The sequence below is a fragment of the Mus caroli genome, unplaced genomic scaffold (genome assembly GCF_978045245.1).
Source record: "Mus caroli unplaced genomic scaffold, Mus_caroli_1 scaffold_11, whole genome shotgun sequence".
NCBI classification, from domain to species: domain Eukaryota; kingdom Metazoa; phylum Chordata; class Mammalia; order Rodentia; family Muridae; genus Mus; species Mus caroli.
In genome coordinates this window covers 123,180,203-123,198,509 of record NW_028227266.1, presented here as the reverse complement: position 1 = coordinate 123,198,509, position 18,307 = coordinate 123,180,203, and the positions used below count along the sequence as shown (strand labels likewise).

The window sequence follows — 18,307 nt, the reverse complement described above, 5'->3', positions numbered from 1 at the left end:
TCTTGATATGCATAGGTACAAAGGTTCTTGCTCATTTATACGATTTAACTGTGCTTTTTGGATAGCTCTTTCCACCTTCCTAAGAACATTAGAAGCCTCAGGTGTTAATTGTCTCAATGAGGTAATATATGATTCTCCTTCTAAAATTTGAAATAAAGGTTTTAATTCGGAAGTAGGGATCCTTAAATAAGGTCTAATCCAATTTATATCTCCTAATAATTTTTGAAAATCATTTAATGTCTTTAGATGATCTTTTCTTATACTAATCTTTTGTGGGGTGACACACCGTAAACTAATAGTGGCTCCTAAAAAATGACTAACATTAGACTGCTGTACTTTTTCTGGTGCAATAATCAAGCCATTATTCTTTAAAGTTTCATTAAGCAAGCCATAAGCTTGCTGTATACTTTCTTCTTCAGGTCCACAAATCACAATATCATCCATGCAATGACAAATTTTTAAGGAGGGGAAACCATCTCTAACTGGTTGCAAAGCTTTTCCTACATATAACTGACATATGGGAGGTCTATTTGCCATTCCTTGGGGCAATATCTGCCATTGATACCTTTTGTCAGGCTCCATATGATTAATAGAAGGCAGGGTAAATGCAAATCTAGGTTGATCTTTCTTATTCAATGGAATGGAAAAGAAACAATCTTTAATATCTACTATTATAATTCTCCAATCCTTAGGTAGAGCTGAGAGTAGGGGGAGTCCTCTTTGTACAGGACCCATAACTTGCATTTGTGCATTAATGGCTCTTAGGTCATGTAACAATCTCCATTTACCTGACTTCTTCTTTACAACAAAAATAGGGGTATTCCAGGGTGATTGTGTGGGTTCCACATGTCCCAGGTCTAATTGTTCTTGTACTAATTCTTTAGCTGCTTTTAACTTCTCAGGGGGTAAAGGCCACTGAGGCACTCACACCGTGTCCTCTGTACGCCACGGAAAGGGCAAAGGCTCCTCAGCGGCCCCTAGAAAAAACCCAGCCCTTTCTTATCTGCTTTTTCTGTGGCTTTAACTGGTGAAATTCTACCTTGTAAGTTTTTTCCAAGACCTAGTCCAGGTATATATCCCATTCCTTTCATCATTTCCTTGCTTTTCTGAGAGTAATCATTAGTCAGTATAAAGTTCATTGCTGACAACACATCTCTTCCCTATAAGTTTACAGGTAAAGGGAGTTCATAAGGTTGAAAAAGCCCTGTCCTTCCTTCTTTATCTTTCCATTGTAAGGATTTTGCACTTATAGTTGGGGTAGCCTCATATCCTAATCCTTGTAAGCTATGTGACGATTGATTAACAGGCCAAGAAGCAGGCCACCAATTACTGGATATGATGCTTTTATCTGCTCCTGTATCCATTATACCTTGAAAGGTTTTTCCTTCTATTTGTAATTGTAAAGTGGGACGATTATCCAAATCTAAAGATATGTATGCCACATTAGTTCCTGTAGAACCAAGTCCCTTATCTCCTCGGGAATCCTGGCTACTAGGGAACATTTTATGCAAACTAGGAAGAATCAGCAATTGAGCAATGCGATCTCCAGGAGAAATGGCTACGATACCTCGGGGTGCAGAACACATAATCTTAACTTGTCCTTCATAATCTGAGTCTATAACTCCGGGATATATCATCAATCCTTTCAAAGCAGAAGAGGACCTACCCAACAGTAGGCCCACTGTATCCTTTGGTAAGGGACCTCTAAAATCTGATGAAATAGGTCGGCACCCCATTTGAGGTGTAAGAATTACTCTGGAGGTGGCACAGATGTCCAATCCTGCTGAACCTGGAGTGACTCTCCTCGGTCTCTGGGTGGGCTCATAGACAATGTGGTCTGGAGTGCCCCATACATTTGGGGGCCCTGGGGACAGGGGCCCCTCACTCCGTTTTTTGGCTGTTGCACTTTAAACTGAGGTATTGGCCTTCCTTTTATATCTCTGACTGATCTACATTCATTTGCCCAATGTCTTCCTTTCCCACATTTTGGGCAAATACCTGGTACTGTCTTTTCAAACCTACTCTTTCTACCCTTTGTACACTGCTTTTACATATGACCTGTTTGTCCACAATTATAGCAGGTTATTTCTTTTGTTTGCACCATCAAAACTGCGGTAGCCAGCCCTGCATTTGAAAGGGGTCCTCCTATTTCTCTACAGGCTTTCATCCATGCTTGTAGTCCTTTCCCTTTCCATGGAATGATAGCATTTCTGTATTCTTTGGTACATTGCTCATAAACTAATTGTTCAATTAATGGCATTGCGGCCTCAGAATCACCAAATATGTGTCCTGCTGCTTCCATCATGCGAGCCACAAATTCAGAGAACGGTTCATTAATTCTCTGAATAATTTTTGTCAAGTTACCAGATACCTCTCCTCGATTAGGCAATGCTTTCCAAGCTTTCACTGCTGCCTGATTGATTTGATCATAGACCTGCACTGGGTATGCTAATTGATTGTTTGTCCATATACCCTGACCTGTAAGCATTTCAAAGCTCCATGCTGGTTGCCTTGCAGTAGCATTAGCACGGGCCTGACTCAAACACAGATCATGCCATATAGACTTCCAATCTAGATACTGTCCCATCGTAAGACATGCCTTTACCACACTCATCCAATCAAAAGGAGTCATGGCATTGTGAGCCAGTCTATCAATTTGGGACTGAGTAAATGAGGCATTAACTCCATAGGTCCTTACTGACTCTGCTAACTCTTTCACCTGTTTATGCGATATTGGCTCATAATATCGCTGTTGAGCATGATCCTGAAAAACAGGAAAAGCCTGACATATTTTTCACAACCCTCTAGGAGTGCAGAAAGAGTGGCCATTGCCAATTGCTTTCTTATCTGCATAAGGCGGAGTAGGTGGGGGAGCACCAAAACTCCTCCCTATTGGACCAGATCTTTCTGCCTCATACTCCGCAGCAGCCTCCTCCCCTGCTGATAATTCTGAATCCTCTGAGCTAGACAATTCTAACAACTCAGAGTCCTCAAGAGGAGGGTAAATTGACTTAATTTTCTGTTCTTTATTTTTTTATGCTATCTTTTGTATCTTTACATTTTGGGTGATGACAATTAAGGCAATGACATAAAATCAAGGCAAGAAAGATAGCAAGCAGCACAACCCCAGTGACAATTATAGGATCTATTTCTTAGGAGAACATGCCTCTCAGAAACTCACATTAATTTCTTTATACTTACGGGTACCACCGTTCCCCAGCTGAAGAGTTCTGAATCCACGCCGGATCCTTCTCAGCAGTCTGTTTTACAGGAACACTTCATTACCACCATTCCCCAGCTGAAGAGTTCTGAATCCACGCCGGATCCTTCTCAGCAGTCTGTTTTACGGGAACACTTTATTAACCGCTCCTTCCCCGCGATGCAGTTCTGAATCCTCCCTGTAGCAGGGGGTCTTTGCTAGTGCCTGAAGATGTTTCTTTTCCTTGGTTTCGACACCACTTCTTGTTTCTTTTCCCGGGTCCCGGGTTTCGGCACCACTTCTTGCGCGTGCCCTGGCTAGCCAGCAAAGCAGACGCCGCAACAGGATCCTTCTGCACATGTTTATTGGGAGAGCTTGATTGCAGAGGCGAAAAGACCCCAAGACCAGAACTGGTGCTGCTTATATAGGCCTAGGAGAGGCATGTCTCACATCCAGATTGGTTGTGCTTGGGTTATGCTTATGACCTCATTTGCATGCCTACATCTGATTGGTTAACTTGTCTCTCATCTGATTGGTTAATTTTGCTTAATTGTCAAAACCTCATCTTGGCAAAAGAACTTTACTGCCTATGTATGCGTGGTGGCCAGCAGTAGCCAGTGCCACCCTGCAACGGCACATGTGGTTTCCCACAAGGCAGTGGTACAGCACACCTTTACTCCCAGCAATTGGGAGGCAGACAGAGGCAGGAGGATTTCTGAGTTCAATTGAGGCCAGGCTGGTCTACAGAATGAGTTCCAGGGCAGCCAAGGCTACACAGAGAAACACTGTCTCGGAAAAAAGAAAAAAGCAAGCAAGCAAACAAACAAGCAGCAGACAGACCACTATTTACAAGTTACTCATTTTTTGAATATATGAAAAGAAAACCCTTTTTGCCAGTTGACCTTCCAGTTTTGTTAAAGGAAGAAAACAGAAAAGTCAGATCATCAACCTACTGCTTAAGAATTTAAAGATGGGCTGGAGAGATGGCTTAGTGGTTAAGAGCACCGATTGCTCTTCCAAAGGTCCTGATTTCAAATCCCAGCAACCACATGGAAAACAAAAAACAAAGCTAAAAAAGAGAAAAGTGGTCAATCAACCTCATATTTATTGAAAAAAATCTCTATCTATCTATCTATCTATCTATCTATCTATCTATCTATCTATCATCTCTATCTGTATCTATTTATCTACCTATCTAGATAGATAGACAGATTTAAAAAAAAAAACCTAAAGGATTGACAACTGGTCGACCTCGTATTTATTTATTTATTTTGGTTTTTAGAGACAGGGTTTCTCTGTGTAGCACTGGGTGTCCTGGAACTCACTCTGTAGACCAGGCTGACCTCGAACTCAGAAGTCCGCCTGCCTCTGCCTCTGCCTCTGGAGTGCTGGGATTACAGCTACCACTGCCCGGCAACCTAGTATTTATTAATAAGTATTTATATATAACACACACACACATATAAATAAAAAAGTTAAAAAAAAGAGAGAAGAAAAGGGACAACTCGTCGACTTCATATTTACTTTGAAAAAAAGGTGTGCATGCATATATACATATTTGAAAAAAAAATAAAAAAAAACTTGAGTAGGGACAACTGGTCGAATTTCAACTTATTCCATAAAACAAAACAAAATGAAAAACAAAAAAGAAATCTAGATCAGACATTCTATCGACTGCTGGAGAATGTATGTATGCATTTTTGCCTGTCTCTGTGTGTGTGAGTGTATGGTATGTATATGCATACATATATATATTATAAATAAAAAATAAAACATATAGGTATATATATAAATATATTTTTAAAAAAGTGTCCAGACCAGACATCTAGTCGACCACACTGTGGGGATGGGGGCGGGAGAGAGAACTTTCTGACATCTGGTCGACCTCCAGGGTTTGGAGAAAAAGACAAAGTGTCACCCAGAGTACTGGTCGACCTCCTAGTTCATTAAAAAAAAAAAAATATATATATATATATATATATATATATATATATATATATATTATAAAAAAGTAAAAGAGGCACAACTATTTGTCTATGTATATGTGTGCAATTATATAATATTAAAAAAAAAGTCCAGATCAGGTGTCTGTTGGACCACACTGTGGGGAGGGGGACAGGAGAGAGGACTTTCTGACATCTGGTCAACTTCCGGGATTTAGAGAAAAAGACAAAGTGCCACCTGGAGTACTGGTCGACCTATATGAATGCGTAAAAGAAGGACAACTGGTCAACCTATATACAAAATATATATATATATATATATATATATATATATATATATATATATATTAAAAAGTTCAGAGCGAGCATCTGGTTGACTGCACTGGGAGGAAGGGGACAGAAAGCGCGGGCGAAAACTTTCGGACATCTGGTCGACCTTCAGGATCAAAAGAAAAAAAAAAAGTGTCACCTGGAGTACTGGTCGACCTCCGAAGTTGGGGGAAAAAAGGAAGAGGCGCCACGCTGGACCCTCTCCACCTCCACACCCCAAAAGTCTCCTCTTGTACATGCTCCGCTGCGGTGCGCAAAGAGGAGGGGTGGGAATTGGGATGCTTGGGCGGAGAGAGCAACCCCCCCCACCTACAGAGGTCTGGTGGTTACAGAAAAGCCTCGTCCAACTGGCCCTACCATGTGTGGCCACACCACGCCCTGGGGTCGACAGGAAAGCCCGCAGAGACAAACCCTTGTGTCGAGGGCTGACTTTCAGTAGATCGCAGCGAGGGAGTTGATCACAGCGAGGGAGTTGCTCTGCTACGTATGAAACCCCGACCCAGAAGCAGGTTGTCTACGAATGGTTTAGCGCCAGGTTCCACAAGAACATGCATTGAGCATGACGGGCGAGAGGGCAGCCCCCTTTCTGGCCACGCCCGTTTCCCCCGACTATCTGGGGCCAACCGAGGCTCCTTCGGCGCTGCCATATCGTTCTGCCTGGGCGGGATTCTGACTTAGAGGCATTCAGTCATAATCCCACAGATGGTAGCTTGGCCCAATTGGCTCCTCAGCCAAGCACATACACCAAATGTCTGAACCTGCGGTTCCTCTTGTACTGAGCAGGATTACCATGGCAACAACACATCATCAGTAGGGTAAAATCTAAACCCAGCTAACGTTCCCTATTAGTGGGCGAACAATCCAACGCTTGGTGAATTCTGCTTCACAATGATAGGAAGAGCAGACATCGAAGGATCAAAAAGCGACGTCAATGCTTGGCCACCACAAGCCAGTTATCCCTGTGGTAACTTTTCTGACACCTCCTGCTTAAAACCCAAAAGGTCAGAAGGATCGTGAGGCCCGCTTTCACGGTCTGTATTCATACTGAAAATCAAGATCAAGCGAGCTTTTGCCCTTCTGCTCCACGGAGGTTTCTGTCCTCCCTGAGCTCGCCTTAGGACACCTGCGTTTACCGTTTGACAGGTGTACTGCCCCAGTCAGACTCCCCACCTGGCACTGTCCCCAGAGCAGATCGTGCCCGCCCGCACACGCGGGACTGACGCTTGGCGCCAGAAGCGAGAGCCCCTCGGGGCTCGCCCTTCCTCCCCCCCACCAACGACTCACCGGGTCAGTGGTATTTCACTGGAGGCCCGCAAGGCCAGTGTACCCGGACCCTGACACGAGTACGGGCCGGGCGCCAGGGTCCTCCCATTTATTCTACACCTCTCATGTCTCTTCACCTTGCCAGACTAGAGTCAAGCCAACAGGGTCTTCTCCCCACGCCCCATTCCACCAAGCCTGTTCCCTTGGCTGTGGTTTCGCTGGATAGTAGGTAGGGACAGTGGGAATCTCGTTCATCCACTGATGCGCGTCACTAATTAGATGACAAGGCATTTGGCTACCTTAAGAGAGTCTTAGTTACTCTGTCAACACCCACCGCGGGCCTTCGAGATGCTTTGTTTTAATTAAACAGATTCCCCTGGTCCGCACCAGTTCTAAGTAGGCTGCTAGGCGCCGGCCTAGCCGAGGCAGCGTGAAAAACCGTGTGTGTGGGGGGGACGGAGGGGCGGACCTGGCGGGGGGGGGGGACACACCGATGTGGAGGTTTCCCCGGGATGCCGCCACACCCCCGCCAACGCCAACAGCACCTCGGGAGGGGGGGGATGGGAGAGGAGCGAGGCCCCCGGGCACCCACCGCAGCTGAGGTGAAATGAATATGAAATTCAAGCAATAAGAAATGAACAAAGATTGGAGTTGAAGACCTTAAGTGCTTGCTTTTTGCCTCCTGACCAGATAACATTAGAACTATCTGCATTGTGTATGCAGCATGGGGTTTTTATTATTTTTAACCTAAAGATGTCTCTTTTTGGTAATGACAAACGTGTTTTTTAAGAAAAAAAAAAAAAGGGCCTAGTTTTTCTCAATACACCTTTAACGGTTTTTAAATCATTTCATATCTGGTCAAGTTGAGATTTTTAAGAACTTCATTTTTAATTTGTAATAAAGTATACAACTTGATTTTTTTCAAAAAAGTCAACAAACTGCAAGCACATGTTAATAAAGGTCTTAAATAATAATAATAATAAATGGGGTACCGAGCTAAACAAAGAATTCTCAACTGAGGAATACCGAAATGCTGAAAAGCACCTGAAAAAATGTCCAACATCCTTAATCATTAGGGAAATGCAAATCAAAACAACCCTGAGATTCCATCTCACAACAGTCAGAATGGATAAGATCAAAAATTCAAGTGACAGCAGATGCTGATGAGGATGTGAAGAATGAGGGACACTCCTCCATTGTTGATGGGATTTCAAGCTGGTACAAACACTCTGGAAATCAGTCTGGTGGTTCCTCAATAATTGGACATAGTACTACAGGAAGATCCAGCAATTCCTTTCCTGGGCATATACCCAGAAGATGTTCTAGCTTGTAATAAGGACACATGCTCCACTATGTTCATAGCAACCTTATTTATAATAGCCAGAAGGTGGAAAGAACCTAGATGTCCCTCAACAGAAGAATGTATACAGAAAATGAGGTACATTTACACAATGGAGTACTACTCAGCTATTAAAAACAATGAATTTATGGAATTCTTAGGCAAATGGATGCATCTGGAGGATATCATCCTGAGTGAGGTAACCCAATCCCAAAAGAACACACATGGTATGCACTCACTGATAAGCGGATATAGCCCAGAAACTTAGAATATCCAAGATACAATTTGCAAAACACATGAAACTCAAGAAGAAGGAAGACCAAAGTGTGGATACTTTGTTCCTCCTTAGAATATGGAACAAAATACCCATGGAAGGAGTTACAGAGACGAAGTTTGGAGCAGAGCCTGAAGGAAAGACCATCCAGAGACTGCCCCACTTGGGGATCCATCCCACAAACAACCACTAAAACCAGACACTAGGCAGATGCCAACAAAAGCCTGCTGACAGGAACATGATATAGCTGTCTCCTGCGAGGCTCTGCCAGTGCCTGGCAAATACAGAAGTGGATGCTCACAGTCATCCATTGGACAGAGTACAAGGTCCCCAATGAAGGAGCCAGAGAAATACCCAAGGAGCTGAAGGGGACTGAAGCCCCATAGAAGGAACATCAATATGAACGAACCAGTACTCCCAGAGCTGCTTGGAATTATACCATCAATCAAAGAAAACACATGGTGGAACTTGTGACTCTAGCTATAGATGTAGCAGAGGATGGCCTAGATAGTCAATAATGGGAGGAGAGGCCCTTGGTCCTGTGAAGGCTCTATGCCCTAGTATAGGGGAATGCCGGGACCAGGAATGGGAGTGGTGGGTTGGGGAGCAGGGGGAGGGGAGAGGGAATAGGGGATTTTCAGAGGGGAAAGTAGGAAAGGAGATAACATTTGAAATGTAAATAAAGAAAATATCTAATAAAAAATCTGGACAAAAAAAGGAAAAAATAAGAACACTGAGTTGTATGGAGAGAGAAGGTAGGGTAAATCAAGAAAGAGCTGTTTAATGAATATGAACAAAATAAGTTATATAAGACTCTCATTAAATCAATTAAATTTTCTTAAGTTTAAAATTAAACCTGGAACCCCCATTCCATCCCCATATCCTCCTGCTTCTTTCTATAAGGAATCTACCACAACCACCCACCTACTGCCACTTCAGTACCTTAGCATTCCTCCATGCTGGGGCATCAATTCTCCACAAGACCATGGGCCTTCCCTCCCACTAATGTCAAATAAGACAACCCTCCACAGAGGAGGGTAAACCAGGAAGGGGGATAGCATTTGAAATGTAAATAACTAAAATAGCCAATAAAACATATAAAAATTAAAAAAAAAACTTGTTTCTGGAGAAAGATTTCTGTTAATGAATACATGATGTACTTAATTAGTCTGTAAATATGTTCACAAGGAATCAGAAAATTCCATGTTTTATATATAATTACATATATATATTTAATAAATATATTCTTGTACTGTGGGTGAATAGGCATGTGGGCGCTATTGAACTTGAAATCTAGAGGTCTTTGATACCTTTAACCAGATTTATATGATGTTGAGAGTCACCAAATTTTGGTACTTGTAACTGAGGATGGTCTTTTGCAAGAGTAGCAATTGGTCTTAACCACAGAGCTATTACTTCTCTGCCTCATATTTTAAAATTACATATCCTGAAAAAAATTAAAATTGTGGTATACCCACTGATGATCCTCCTGTGGCCCACTCCAAATCTTTAGATATATGAAGTTGTTGGCTCTGTTGGAAACAAGGCAAATAGCTTCCTATTTTCACTTTCAATCCAAGGCCTTGTAGAAAATTCCAAATCATGAAAATGTCATACTCTGCATACCGATTTCCCCTATGGTTCATGTTCACCAGTTCTCCAACAGGGTTAGTGAATATCCTGGATTTCAGCATGGAAGACACCTAATTGAGATAAACCACTAGATGTTTCCATCAATTAAGGGAATGCCAAATTGAGAATTTCCCATAATTTCTTAATGAATTTCAGAAAAGACAGTTGTATTAAAATAATCCCTTGTAGTAAAATGTAATATGCCTCATGGATGATTAAAATTAAAATACTTCATATTAATGTTCCATGGTAAAATGTGCTAGAAAAAATGATTACCAGATAACAAGTAACACTATGTGTGTGTATGAGCATGTTCCTCAAAAATGGTAGTTTTAAAAACATGAAGCCATGTGTGTGCAAATGAAATGGAAGTCTGAATGTCTATAAGTTGTGGGTCTTTCATGTACATACAATATCCAAATATGAGACACACATAAACCTAATAAAGTATGCAGTCATAATCATTATGGTTTTGAAAATAATTAATTTAAATAAATAACTATTGATCATAGCTCATGTACCAGTTCTTGAGAAATTGTTGTTTAAAAAAATATTCTATTCAAGTCATCACCTAAGGGTTTTAAGATAAAACTCTTGGCTGCTATTTTAAATTTTGAACTCATTTGGTGAAATGTTGAGACACGTTTTCACAAAACTCACTGATATCATAAAAATGTATTGTCTCCTATCAACTGTTATCCTTGTGCATGATATTTATTCATGTGAAAGATTCATAAGGGAGATTTGCAGTGTGGAAATATTTCCGCTGTGAGAATAACCTCTAACAAATGTACAGTTGTTTCTCTGGGTGGGTCCATTTAAAAGATCCCATTGATATATCTAAGCAAAATGAAATGTAAGAAACTTTACCGGCTGACAGTCAGGGAATATTCCTTTGGGTACTGCCATTTGCTGAGATTCTACTTGTTGAAGAATGAGCTCATGGTGGTGTGGGCCACAGCATACACAGCATTATACAAATTGTAGCCTTCCTCACTCAGGACCATGTCAAATTTGTGCACTGTTGTCCATTCCAATGTGTTGTTGAATGTAAAATGTTCCTTTTTATAGCTGTTCTTAGAGATGGAACAATTAAAATAATTCCACCCCAGTATAGACTCAGAAAAGTTTACTGGGTATTTGTCACTGTTCATTGTTTCTGTGAAATTCCCAAGTTTAACAATTTCACCTACATGGTGTGCAAAAGTGACAGTCCCTTGGAAGAAATCAAGGCTGAAATCTTTTTTTATTTCTGATAACGTCCCATTGGGAGGTTGTGATCCAGATTTTCCTTACACCTAAATCTTCCCACCTTCTAAAGCTGACTTCTAGGGTAGAGTTCATTTCACCATAAATGATAACAACCTTTGCTGTTGATTCCATAATTTGTTTGTAATATATATTAGCTCTTGTCATGTATAACTGCATCTCTTCTGGGATCATATTAACAAAAGCTAAACAGATTCCATGTCTTTGCGTTTCTTCTCTCAAGTCTGATAGAAACTGAATACTCTGGTCATCATCTGAGATGACTAGTCCTATCCAAGTCCATCTAAAATGAAGCATCAAGGGGACCATGCCATGGGGCAAATGTGTGTCCTTGGTGGCTACCTGATGGACATAGGGAAACTGGTCATGGTCACTCAGGTTAGGAGTAAATGGTCCAAAGAAAACCTAAAGGATGTAGAAGAGAGGATAAAATATCCACATGAGGAATAAGATTGTTAGGATGTTTGGACTTATACACAGCCACCAATAGTAACATCTCACATTTCAGATCTTAGAACTAAGTAGTCACTTTGAGAACAGGTTCTCATCTACAAGAAGTCCATTTGTTCTCCTAGATTTTTTCTAATGTTATTTCAATATTTATTCAATAATTAATAGAAATATTGGCCATTAATCTGACACTGATAACAAGTCTAACATGTGACTGGACATTTGTCTAATTGAATGAAAAGATGGATTACACATTTCCTGTCAAAGAATTAGAACAAGAGTGAAGATTTCAAGAATGCAACAAGAGATGGGAGAGTGCTTATTATCAATCAAAGACTACCTGAGGAAAGATGGGTGAATGTGAATATCCATAACCTTCATGCCATACAGTTTAGAATATGTAATTGGGAAGAAAGATCTTACCATAATGAGAGGAAATGCATATGTCTATGAGGCATACAGCTTCAAGAATGAAAATATTCCTTTATGTAAATATTTACATGAGGAATTGTATGTTTTGGTGCATATGTGTAGATACAGACAAGGACACAACTCTCAAAAAAACAAAGTACATAATGTATTTCATCAACTGGCATCAGTAACTATGTCTGCACACTACGCTTATATGTGAGTAGTGAATTTATGGCTTGAGGAATGAAATAATCTGAGATTATACATATAAATATTCATCTTTTCATTATTTTTGTTTAATAAATAATTTTGGCTATTCAATTCCTGATGATGGTGTTTTGTCCCATCACAAAGCATAGGTTAATAGAGAGCAATCTGGACTTAGTGGCCCCTACAATAATAAAGAATGGATTCTCAACACCAAATTATTTATTGATATATGCTCTGAATAATACAAATACACAATTATTAACTACATAATTATGATTTCTTATAAGGGTCTAATGTTGTTTGCCAGCAGATATGGAGAAATGTGTGATCTGTCCAGATGATAAGTATGCCAACTTAGAGAGAACCCACTGTGTCAAAGAGCTGTGTCATTCCTGGCTTATGAAGATCCATTGGGGATGGCTCTAGGAAGCATGACACTGTCCTTCTCAGCCATCACAATTCTAGTACTAGTCACTTTTGTGAAGTACAAGTACACTCCCATTGTGAAGGCCAATAACCGCATTCTCAGCTGCATCCTACTCATCTCTCTAGTCTTCTGATTTCTCTGCTCATTGCTCTTCATTGGACATCCCAAGCAGGCCACCTGCATCCTGCAGCAGACCACATTTGGAGTATTTTTCACTATGGCTGTTTCTACAGTGTTGGCCAAAACAATAACTGTGCTCATGGCTTTCAAGCTCACTACTCCAGGAAGAAGGATGAGAGGGATGCTGGCATCAGGGGCATCTACGTTGGTCATTCCCATTTGTACCCTAATACAACTTGTTCTCTGTGGAATCTGGTTGGCAACATCTCCTCCCTTTATTGACAGAGATACACAATCTGAATATGGAAAGACCATCATTATTTGCAACAAAGGCTCAGTCATTGCTTTCCACATTGTTCTGGGATACTTGGGCTCCTTGGCTCTGGGGAGCTTCACTGTGGCTTTCTTGGCTAGGAACCTTCCTGACAGATTCAATGAAGTCAAGTTCCTAACTTTCAGCATGCTGGTGTTCTGCAGAGTCTGGATCACCTTCCTCCCTGTCTACCATAGCACCAGGGGAACGGTCATGGTGGTTGTGGAGGTTTTCTCCATCTTGGCTTCTAGTGCAGGCTTGCTAGGGTGCATCTTTCTCCCAAAATGTTGTGTTATTTTACTTAGACCAGATTCAAACTTTCTGCAGAAGTACAAAGATAAATTGCCTTCTTGAATCTTTAGTAATTTAAAAATATTAGATGGTACTCAACATATCTCTTTGCTTTGTCTTAACAAAAGTGCCACTAAATCATAAAAAAATTTTAAGTAATATACAAAGTTGGTACTTATAATGTATGGCAGCACAGCACTGCCTTATGCAATGCCAACTACTAAATTTTCATGGAAAATGGTCTCATTCATGTGTACATAAACCTAAACATTGAGAATAGGGAATCTTAGTTGATGAATGGCTACCATCACTTTGACCTGTAGGTCTGTGTGTAAGCCATGTTCCTAATTAATGTTTAATATAAGGTGACCCTACTGCTTGTGACAGTGCCACCTCTGGTCAAATTGTTCTGGGAGTTATAAGAAAGAGGACTGTAGATAGCATGGACATGAAGCCAGTAATCAGCATTATTCCATGTGCTCTCATTGAATGTCTGCATCCAAGTTCCTGTCTTGACTTCATTCAGTTAACGGTGACCAAGGTACATAGGGAAATAGGACTTTTCTCACATGGTTCCTTGGACCATGGTGTTTTGTTACAGCAATAGAATCTAAGACATCAGCTAAATGTTAAACTGCTTTGTTTGGGATTTGGAATATCATAGATTAATGATGCAATTGAAGGCACTGATTTGAAAGAGAAACAAGATTGAATATTAGGAGAGTGTGGAGCATGCTTACAGTGTTGCATATTGTTGATGGCCATCACAGAGGCCTGAGATTTTGTAATAGCTTCATAATGTACTATGAAAATATTCAGAATATCAGGTAACATACTAAGAAGAGTACAATCTGTGGGGTTCAGATTGTGCATACTGTATAATGCTCTTGAAATTTATGTGAAATCATTACCATTTCATTATGAAATTAATGTGTTTCATTCAGGGGGAAATGGTAGTGGAAAAAAGTCACACACGAGACTTATATCACAATAAGGTCAGTGAAATCTGTGAATATATAAAGCACTCTAGATGACTGACTTCACAAATGTTATCAAAATAGGAGTAACTAAGGGTTATTTGTTTTACTGTTACACACACAAAGACACACTTACAAACACATGCACATTATTATTTCTGAACATCAGTTGTTGAAGATCAGTGTTATTTTCTCTCAAAGTATTGTTTGTTGCTTTTATTTTTAACTTATTTTGTAGTTTATTTTTGATGGTATAAGTTATTTGTTTTTTTCTTTATATTTTCTGTCTCAAGAACACCACTTATAGCCACTCCACACACTCCAAAATTGCACATGGCCTCTTATTTCACTAATTCTTACTGAATGCATATATATATTTATATATACATTTTGAAATATAAATTGTAGAGACCTTGTAAAATTACATGTTTTTGAGTTCTTATGGCTCATTATTTGGTATTACCTGGCCAATATTTGTTCCCTTCCCTGGCTATGACAACCTCCTCCATTCCCAGATTTACACTCTCCTGTAAATGGTTGTGTAGGCTAGAAGCTTTGCAAGCTTTCTTCCTTCCATGCTGTCATGCATAGTTCAATGATCCTTCTTCAGATCATATTTTGGGGGTCATATTGGTAAAACTTCATGGTCTACCTATGCTAGTTCTAGAAGATTTATGTTCACAGCCAGTTTCCTCATCCTTTGACTGGCAAGATCTATACCATCATCTTCTTTACTTTTCCCTAAGCCATGGATGAGGGAAATCAACTAACTACTCTGGCAATAACTACCACTCTATCACAACATCTTTAAATATAAGAAGATTGAAAGAAACTCTGACATCATTTTTTCAGGAAAATCCCTAAAATCTAAGTGTTCTTTTAATCTGGTTCATTGGAATTTGTAGCACTTATCTGCCTGGCTGTAGGCACCAAAATGTCACTTCTTATAAAAATGAATTTAAGAAAATCACAGTGAAGTGCAAATACCTAATAGTCACTTTTAATTGCTCCATTTCAAAGAAAAGACCTTGGAGTAGCTAAAGGTGTAGAGATGCAAACTCTGAAAATTCTTTCATGCTTTAGCTGCTCATTTTCAATATTTCTAACATGTAAGTCAGAATCAAAAATCAAATTTTCAAATTCTTAATGCTATGAGAAGGTAGAACCTAATGTAATATGATTCATCACTACTATTGTTTGTCTTTCATTGATTTATATTGAATCATTTCAGTTCATCTCAACCATTATTCACTGTTCTAATTTCAAGAATAATAATCCATTTTGAAAAATTTAAAGAAAGTCAACAGGCATGTAAGGCAGAGCTTGCAGCAAGCAAAATGGAAAGGTAGATTGTAGAATCTATATGTAGAATAGTAAGGAACTGAGTAGGACTGCATCCCTCCATGTTGTCAGTCACTGAGGGAGGAAGTGGTTTTGGAGGCTGCGGTGTTTCAAAAACATCCTGAATCCAGACCTGAGCCCTGATACCTCTCACTGAGCCCTCTAGCTCTACCTCTGTTGTTGTGTTTGTAAAAACAATGGAGATGATATAACAGAACATACTCCTTTGGATTATGAGCATATGGGCCTAGCACACAGGAGACACCAGTGTCTACTCAGTGAGTACCTGGATAAGTGGGTAAATCCTAGTAAAATTACGATTTTCCTGGTAACCCTTGAATTTTCAAACTTACAAATCAAGGAGCAATAGAGAAATAGGAGAGACATCTAATCTGTATATTGGTGGCATGGAGCTGAAAAGCCACTGGGTCCCTGGAGGTGTTAAAGAAGGAAGACCAGTGTGATAGCACAGTACTCTTACAGATGCATGAGGAGATGTCCCACAGACCCTCTGTTCATATTGGCTGGCTCTTCTCATGCTCTAACTGAACTCACTTCCAGTACCTTCAAACTTCTCATTTCCCAACTATGGTGCCTGCAGGCATCACTCCCCGAAGCTATCCAGACTAATTTCAGTTTCTATAGTTTAACAGTATTTCCTTTCAGATTTATTTATTTTACATATGTAAGTACACTGTCGCTGTCTTCAGACACACCAGAAGAGAGCATCAGATCCCAATAAAGATGGTGGTAAGTCATTGTGTGGGTGCTAGGAATTGAACTCAGGACCTCTGGAAAGGCAGTCAGTGCTCTTAACTGCTGAGCAATCTTCTGGGCCACCTAAGTTCAGGTTCTTTAACTCAACTTTAACTACAGGAAAATTTTAAATGTGTCAGGTGGCATGATTTGAAAATTATCAAATTACTAAAACCCCAAAGACAAACAGGCAATAGAAAGACATCCACAGATAATTCATAAAGGAACTGAATTAATTTTAATTTTTGAAAGAAAATAGGGAAATGGATGAAAATAATGGAGATTTTAACTATTTAAATCTTTAAAAAGCCCACATACACTAATGTATACACAAGAATCAGAAACTACAAGATCTGAAAGTAGGAACTCATAAAATGGATTCAACAGAACAGGAGGAGAAGAAATAAGTGAAGGACTCTGGGTACCAAATTAGAAGAGGTTTTAACAGAAAAGGTAATGAAAGGCCAGAAAAGACTGTGAGAGATGGAGGAGCCATACAGGTGAACATTCTTATACCTGAAGCCCACATGGAAAGGCAAATGTAATCGGTGCACTATGAAGAGAGGTGTGGGAACTTATGAAACTGAAAGATCTCAGTGTGCTCAGAGGACAGTGCTGTGGGAAGCCACACCAAGGGCACCACAGTCCAAGTGCTAAAGGCCCATCCCCAGAGCCTTCTCTATAATCACCAATTCATTTCTAGATATTCCAGATAATGTATTAATATAATCCTTAATATTTATTTTTAAAATTCCCTTAGTGATAAGATTTTATTGTACGCTTATTTTTTGTTACGAAATGTTAGGAGCCCCTTTAAATTCTATTCAAAGCTAAATCTATCTTTAGTACCATTTGCTGTGTGAACACACCAAGGACAGTTCAAATATGCCTATGTTGTTTGGCTGTTGTCAACAAAGACTCTATGTTCTCACATCCTTGCTCCATTGAAATGAAAATCCTACAGAGCCAGTGAAAATCCTAGGCTTTCCATAGTACATAAATGATGGCAAAAGCAGTATTAAACACACCATGGAAAGAAGTGATAATCAGAAATATACTCCCATCTTAATGTTGAAGTTAATCGTAAAATGCAAATAGACATCTAAAATGACCTGGAATCTGTGAAACCTTCCACTAAGTCCCAAGGTTCCATAGATACGGCAAGAGCACGTGACCTGTGTGCTGTGTTTCCTTCCATATCTTAGCAATGGTAGTCTCATGGAAATGCACCCATTCAGAAAGTTGAGGAAATGACCGCAGAGCCAGTTTCAAAGTATATTTTTCTCATTAAGGCTAAACACAGACCACAAAGATACTGCAAAATCTACCATTTTAAGACAGAGAAAATACTTTAAAGTCATTTTGACTGTCAAATAGCTGGTGACTCTGAGCCATTTCAGTTATCAGGGAACAAAGTGCCCCTGGGCAGGAAAGCACCTGGTATGTCCCTGACTTGCTGCAGGTGCTTTGTCAAGGTTGGCTCCCACTTCCAGAACTTCATCTCTAATGTTACAAACATGGTTTCTGAGTTCCTGCTATAAGTGTGATGGACAAGTAGGCAAGCCTTCAGCTCTAATCCCTTAGGGAATGGAAAGATGTTTGAGGAGCAAAATCCTATGCTGTAAGTGGATAGAGGGACAATACAGGACTTGACAACTAAAGAAACTACAGCAAGCCCAGCATAAGAAAACATTGCCTGAAAACTCCTATGATACATTATGTGTACTCAAAGTTGTTTCCCTTAGTTTTACTTAACAGTGTT

General features: G+C 40.1%; 1 pseudogene; it reads right to left on the bottom strand.

Annotated features, from left to right (window-relative positions):
• Window positions 1–5,879: 5,879 nt before the first annotated feature.
• LOC147002178 (28S ribosomal RNA) lies at window positions 5,880–6,922 on the bottom strand (annotated as a pseudogene).
• Between the last annotated feature and the right edge of the window lie 11,385 nt (window positions 6,923–18,307).